Here is a 7,980-nt window from a genome sequence, read left to right on the forward strand (position 1 = left end):
AGACGGTCACTCAAAGCCACCTCCGCTGTGCCAAGCCCTTGGTGAACTGAGCCCTCAAAAGAGCAAAATCCAACAAGTGCAAGGAGAGCACACGGAGAGCTGGGGGTGGGTGAACTTAGGCTGCTTTCCCTGCAGAGAGGTAGGAGCAGGGTAGCTTGGTGAGGAGCCAAAAATCAGCCCGTCAGCCATGGACCTGCCCCAGGTGGCCTAGCCACAGCTGGGGAAAGCACGGCGATGGCTAATTTATACAATTGCCCCGCGGCACGCACAGCACGAGAAATAACTCAGCAGATAGGCTCTCATATGGCTGACAAAACTGCAGAAGAGACAAGGTAACACTTTAGGAGCTGCCTATAAATTAGGTAAAAATAATTAATAATACATATAATATAATATATTAATGGCATTTCTATGACATGATATGGATAATATACATTAATATATAAATACCTTACGAATAATTCAGTGTGTTTCCATTTCATCAACAGTCACTGGCCAATGTATTTACTTTATGGTAAGGATTATACATTTCATTATAAATGGCTTGCTGGGCATGTCAGCAACTTTTACATCTCCATTCACTTTATTATTAATGGTTTCCTGAACAGTAACGGCATAATAATGCACACAATGCAGCATGAATATTTGATGTGGCATCTATAGTCTCCCATTTATCATTTATAACAGGCTACAAAAACATTATAAAACATTTATTACAAATTTATAGATCACTTTATACTAAAACAAAGTTGTGTTATAAATACATTATTAATCCTTTATGCCATTTATAGGAATCCCTTGTAATAAGGCCTTAGCATATGTTGCTGCACGACCGTAACAATAACAGAACAGTGTGGCAAGTAGGAAATATGGCACAGAGAGCTTGCTCTCAAGTACTGGCTGTATTCTGTGAAGGAAGGGATAAACATCTGCACTCAGAATTAATCAGATTACCAAGGGATCAATCAAAAGAAATGCTGGATTAACTCAAAGTTGTGTGTGTATGTGTCCTCAGTTCAAAAAAAGATGCTTGCTTTCTTGCAGTTCGGAAATATCCATCACAGCAGTGCTGGAACCCTGAAAGCTGAGCTGTCCTGGTTTGTTTCCACACCACCTTTTCATTAAATTGAGGAAACTTGCAGAATTTGTGAAAAGCAAACTGGCTAACGATGGGCAGTCCTTCCGTCCTCTGCCATCAGGTCACTCAGGGAAGGGGCCTTGTGAGAAATAAAAAGGATGTAACGGGTTTCAGAAATGCATTCGTGGGATTTCTTTTCTTAAAGTCCCAAAGACTGTTTTGTTTAGCAGTATGTGTCCCCCTGCCGTGCTTGCAATCTAAATAGTGCAGCACTGGGAAATGAGGAGACAAAAATGATGTTTGAAAATGGAGTTGTTGCCAATCAGTAGTGGAAAGCCAGCGAGCCTCGCTTTGACACAGCTGTAGTTGCCCCTTTCAGATTTAATGGTCCAGATGGGGCACAGCACAGGGAATGATTTTTAGTTTTAAAAAAAAATATATTTGTTTAACATGACAATCTGTCTTCTAACAAACCCAGCTTAATGAGTCGGTGTGGTTAGTCCGTTCTCATTACCTTGCACTTTGGGAAGGGGCAGCTGGGACTGGGCAGCAGGGGACACGGAGCCACGGAGCAGAAAGCCAAGCTGGACTATGAGAGCAGCTGCTGCTTTCTGTACATCACAGATCGCTACATTTCACCTCCTTCCTCCCCGCACTGAGCCCGGTCAGCTGTGTTTGACCGAGGTGATCCTATCAGAAAGGCATCCAGGCTTGCAGACACCAGAAGAAGAATCTGTTAGTCGTCGGCTCCAAGCTGTGCATCCCAAGAGAGGGTAAGGTTGGAGACACAGCCATTGGTATACCATTAGAAACAGGTCCACGTTATACGCTAAGGTGATTAAAATGACATTGCTGGACAAGTTAGCTAATGCAGTAGCAGCATTACTACAGGCCCAATAATGGCTTTTCAAAATACAGACATCAGCGACTTGTGCGGCGTTCTTAGTTGGTGATTAAGGAGAGCTCTGCGGGAGTTTACAGCCATGATGAGTGTTTAATACACCAACAGGTAAACTAACAAGCACTAGAGAGAGGAGCTGGGGAGGAAAAGACCAGAGCTGTCTGTGCAGCTGCTTACCCATTACCAACAACTGCTGTTCTCACAGGACGTTCCTCGTGGGATAAAGCTTACAAACTCTCACTCTGGATTGTGGTTTTCCCTTTTACATCTTTTCCTTGGAGGAGCTTTATATGTCTTTATTCCCATTTTGTGCTCTTTGCCCTCCTGCCTCCTGCGGCGTGTTTAGAAGCTTGTTGGAGAACAGTAGGCCACAGACATGGAGTGATTTATTCTTCTGCACTTAGACACTTTCCCTTTTCTTCCTTCCCAGTCCTTTTCAGTTCTCTTCCTAGACAGCAGACTGTAATGGGGAAATGCTGAGTGCTTTGCAATGGTTGCTATGACTAGCGGGAACCATTCTCTGCCATCACCTCTTAAATTTATCCTGGTTCTCATATGCAGTATCCTGGGTTTTACCATTAGTAGAGAAAAACTTAAATATATGTCCAGGACTACCCTAAAGCCCAAAGAAAAACAAGCCAACGTCTGTTATTTTGAAGACCCGAGGAAGAGGGAAAGGGTTGATTCCTCATATCAGCCAGCATGGGGCCTCATGAAGCTGAGAATCAACTAACATTTTTTTCATAAGAGTGCACAACAACGTAGACTGGAAAATCACATCTTTTAACTATTGTGGGAAATCAGTAGATCAAATTGAGCTACTTCATAATTTTGCTGCAGGCTGTATGCAGGGCTGTTCACTCCCAACAATAGGAAGCGTGTGTTGTAGCCAAGAGCTCTCATATATTCCCCTGCCAATGGCTCGTATTAAATTGAGGGATTCAAAACAAGGAGGAGAAAGTACGCGTCTCATCAGTAACATGCCTCATCAGCTCTCTCTTCCCAGAAGGCAGCCAGGCTGACTCCACCGAGACAGCAAGGCCCAAACCAGAGAATAGAATGCCCCAACTATTTCACAGCTACTCACACAGAAATGCTTCTGCATGATACCCGCCTCTCCTCGGAGTCTGGCTAGTTTGACCTGTAAAGCAGCAGAAAAAAAAAGTTATTACAAAATTCAAGCCTGAACACGAATTTCCACTGAAAGAAGATGAAAGCAAAATGTGAAGTTACAGAGAGAGGCACTTTGGTAAATCTCTCCACAACACATGCCTCCAAGAAGCTCATAAATGGTAAATCCATTACCCTAAAACCTCGAAGGACCAAGAACAGTGAGTATCGGGGCAAAGCGTGACCTGTCACCCGGGTATAACAGAACATCTGATGGAAAAAAAAAAAAACAAAGTCTGTCACTTATTGCCCTGCTGGCAAGGTGGCCTGATGGTTCTCCTGTCCCCAAAACACTGAGGTGGGGGATCAATGTCAGGAAGTCATTTCCAAGCAGCAAGGATGGGAGACTGTCCACGTGCTGCATCCTACGCACCAGGCGAGAAGGAAGAACGAAGAGGCCATGAACGGCTGCTTGGTGGGGCACCAGAGAACCTCAGGGAGCTCAGAGGAGCGCTCTGAGGGAAAGGGGGATGGTGCTTGGCAGAAGGTGACCTCCCCTCCTCTTCCAAGAAAACTGATATGGACTAATGGTGATCTCTGATCTTTGCACAGCCCTGGCAAAATGGCCAGAGCTTCACTGCTCTTATTGGAAAGAGAAAGTGAAAGGTGTGTTTTGCTGATCAAAATCTCTCTGGATCACGAGATTGGGTGAGGTCACCCATATCTATCACGGCCTCACCAGCAGGACCCGCCCTGGAGCAGGAGCTGGCTGGGCTGCTTTGAAATGCTCTCTTATCAGCGGAGCACAATTTAAAGCCTGGAAACACAATAACTTTTGTTAGTGATTAACATTGTTAGTGCTCTGAGCAAAGAAGCCCATTTCCTCTTCCAAGCTTCTTGGGAACACAAATAAACGAAGTCTCCTTTCCGTGGTGGCGAGGCTTTATTCTCCTTTCACTGGAAGGCAAGGCTGTTTTTTTTTTGGCATTCCCTTAGAGCAGAACTCTGAAGTCCATCTGGTTCCTTACCAGGAGGAGAGGCCAGCTCTTACCTCGGGTTGCTAACAAGATAAGTGAAGATAAAATCCTTGAAATAAAATAACTTTAAAGGCCAGGACTTTCCACTATCCCTCTGAATTGATGCAAAACCCACCAGCTTGCTCCCACCCAGACCAAACCTGAAGCCCCATGTATTGTACCTGGGGGAGAGCAGGGGACACAAAGCCTGACATGCTGCAGGAAGCCCGTGATAATGCAAAATCCAAGCTCTCACCTGTCTATATCTAGCACCATGACCACCACGTGGCCCTTCAAAGCCCTCAGCACCTGCATGTCCCCACGTTGCTGCCCGTGGTGAGTGCAGAACAGGGCACAGCCTGGGGTGGTGGCACCACGAGCCTCCCAAAAAGACTCACAGGAGATGTGGCTCAGGATGTCCTGTTCCCCCTGCGCTGGGTGCCATTGGAGGTCTGGCTCCAAAGACATTGGGAGGCAAAAAACGTCTCCAAAGATATTCCCAACAAACCCCGGAGAGCAAAACCATAAGCGTCACTTTAGATTTTAAATCTCATTATTGGTTTAAAAAGAAAAAGAGAGGTAATTTTATTACTTTTATGGTATGTTTTCCATTATTTGCATAATTGTTTAATGCTAATAAGACAATTAGCAATTCTTACAGCTTAATAATTACCCAGCACTGACTGGCCTATTGTAGCTTAATGAATTTTTTAATTGTTGCTGGGGGTCTTGACGTTCTTTCGCCCAATATCTTCTTCAGTTAGAGATGCTGTTCACGCAAACAGGGCAAGGCCAAAGGCAAGACAACACCAGCTACACAGGACAGGCAGATTATTATTATTAAGATCTCTTGAATTTAAAAGGGAGAGAAAATGCAAGCTCTATTTTCTGCTGCTTGAGGGCCACATTATCTAAATACAGGGAGAGGCAAGGCAGAGGTTTAAAAATCAGCCCACCTCAGGCAAATGCTACCTCTACAGAAGCCAGGCTAAGTAGCTGGTGTGGGGCTGGCTTCGACATACCCAAAGCTAACAAAAGTCTTAACATTTTTAGCTTTTAGTGAATAACTCCCTGACTTCAGCGTGAATCATACTGTCCTGAACCGCGGTATGGCCAGAGGGAAGTTAATTGAGGTCAGGCAGGGCCAGAATTGCATTTGTCACTGACCGAGGTCACAGATGGAATTGGCTGAAGAGGATGGCAGGGCCCTGGGGAGCAGTCTCTGCGTAGACTCCACGGCCCCCAATTTACACATACACGACAAGTAATGGAGATGGAGCTCTCCTCTCCCCTTTTTGTGGGAGGCTTCTCGCATGGTGCTGCCTGCAAAACGAGGCTTTTCTCTCTCTTTCCTTCCTCATTTCCACCAGCAAAACGTTGGTGCCTCTGCCCATGAAAAGCAGTTTGTTAGCAGTTACCTGGAGAGCCTCAACCTCGCTCTGCCTTTCTGCTGCCGAGAGCAGCTTGGGCAGATCTGCCCCTGAGGTCAGTGCTGGGCCTCTTCCAGTTCCCCAATGTCACACACGTCCCCCAGGCAGCTGCCACTGAGTCAGGAGCGGGCAGGAACCTCCTCCCTTAGTCATGCCTTGCTCACAGCCACGCCAGCACCAATGCACGCACCAGTGCTGCTGCCACAGCAGCCTCTGTCCAGCCCAGCCACTGGAGAAATTCCTGACAGCCACTGAGTGCCCCAAAGGCTGGGAGCTTGGACCTAGCACTCTCGTTTCTGCAAGCAGGGCACGTGCTGTGTGACGTGGTGTGCATGTGGCGAGGCCTCACCTGGAGCGAACAACATGGACTGGAGATGAGAGGCACTGGAGCTGGAAGGGCACTGCTGTTCCCATGTCTCTTTCCCTTCCTGGATGAGCCCTGGAGCTGCTCAGCTCCTCCTTTGCTCCTCAGCCCTCTTCCACCAGACGAAAAGCATTGAGCACATTCCCCAGCCCCACTTAGACACCGCCAGAGACCAGCTGTGGCAGCCCACACCTCTCCTAGGAAGCTCTGCCAGTGGCAGGGGAGCATCCAAGCACCAATTTTGCACCACTCTGGAAGGAAGCCTCTGGCACACACACCCAGACACTCACAGGGCCCCCACGGGCTCAGCCAGGAACAACCCTGCAAGCCTCCTCCCCGCTCCTCTCCTGAGCGAGTCAGCAGCTCTCCTCCAAGACAGAGGACGCGGCCCCGGCCCCCAGGAGGAGCCCGGCAGCCCTGTGAAGGATAACGCTGTCAGCTCAGCGGGGATGGGAGGAGAGAAGGTGCTCAGCCAGGCGGAGATGAAAGTTACAGCGTGCTGATTAAAAGGCGGGCGAGTGTCAGGGCATCAGTAATGCCGTCGCTAACCGTTGCCGAGCTGTCACAGCTGCCTCTGCAGACAGGAGGGATGGGCTCCCGCGGCACTCCTGCCCCGAGCTGTCTCTGCACATCCAGACACCCCTCGGCAGCCCTCTTCTCAGCCGTGAGCTGGTTTCAGTGGTGTGCTCCAAGCCAGGGCAGCGCGCTCAGCTCCACTGCATTCAAGCGGAGGATGGTGGCATGACAAATGCATAGGGGAAGCCTTCTATGTAGCAGAAAACGGAGAAATGACAAATCTTGTATTTAGAGATCTATGGAAATGCCCTGCCTCTGAGCAACTTCCACCCACTCTGTAGCCTCAAATGAGTTTCCTGTCTCCCAAAAGACGGTTCCTGTTGATGACAGAGATGCTGTTTCCACCTCCTCCAACCCACCTGTTTTCTCCCTGCTCTGCAAAGCCTGGCCATGCTGCAGTGAGCAGTGGTTAATAGTTCTGCCACCCCACAAGCAGCCACTGCTCGCCCAAACCAGGCTTCCTGGAGCTGGCCTGCTCGGATGAGATCAGCCATCTATCACAGAATTTCCCATTTATCCATAAATTACCATTCCCCTTTACCCATAAATGTTTCTTGTTGCAGCCCTGGAGTGGGATTTTGGAAAGCCCTGTCCCCAGGGAGACTTTTCACCAAAGGACCACTACCTTGTTTGACTCTCTCTTTGCTGTGATAACAACAGTCTTTGGACATTTTCCTTTCTCCTTGGTTCAAAGTCCTGTGAAAAGCCCTTTCCCAGCCAATTCCACATTTCCAGTGGCTCTGGGCCCAGAGCAGCACTGAGAGAAACACCAACCTGCTCTGACAAACTGAGCAGTGTTTTAATGATGTCTGATAAGGGACTAAGACAAGAGGAGTCAGTAATCTCACTGGGAACCCTTTAGACAGGCGTTAATCCTGCTGTCACTGAGCCCCTCAGGAAAACCATTTCACTGACTTGATCTTCTTCAGCTGTTCCTCCACATAATTTATATCTAGCTAATTGCCACAGTAGTGGCTTCGGATGTGAAGCAGATGCTGCTGAGGAAAAAAGCATGTTGCATCCTTAAGTACTAGCTCTAATCTCTTTAGTTAGAGGCAAGGCTACTTGCAGTTGTTGGGAGGTTATCTCCCCCTTTTCTTCCCGAGCTCCGTGAAGCCAGCTACAGTCATTCATGTTTTGACACATTAACCAAAGTGTTCAGTTGTAGCATTTCTTGCTTGCAAGAACACACAGTATTTCTCCAGCCCGCCCTCCATGAGCTCACAACTGTCCCTGCCACCAGTAAGGAGACTTATTTACAACTGTCCATAAAATTCCTCCAGGATCTTTATCTTTAGGGTATTAGATTCTCTACTAGCAAGTGGAGTGTGAGACAAAAAGAGACAAACGATGTGAAAACAAAACAATGAGTAGATTAAGACTGTAGAATGAGCATCTACAGCAGTAATTTCTCTGGAGCAGAGGGAAGGAGACACCTTCTCTTCTGTCCTCAAATGACAGCTGACAAGCAAACCATCACACCTCTCAGCAGATAAGGACCAGGA

The sequence above is a fragment of the Anas acuta genome, chromosome 15 (assembly GCF_963932015.1).
Source record: "Anas acuta chromosome 15, bAnaAcu1.1, whole genome shotgun sequence".
Classification (NCBI taxonomy): Eukaryota; Metazoa; Chordata; class Aves; order Anseriformes; family Anatidae; genus Anas; species Anas acuta.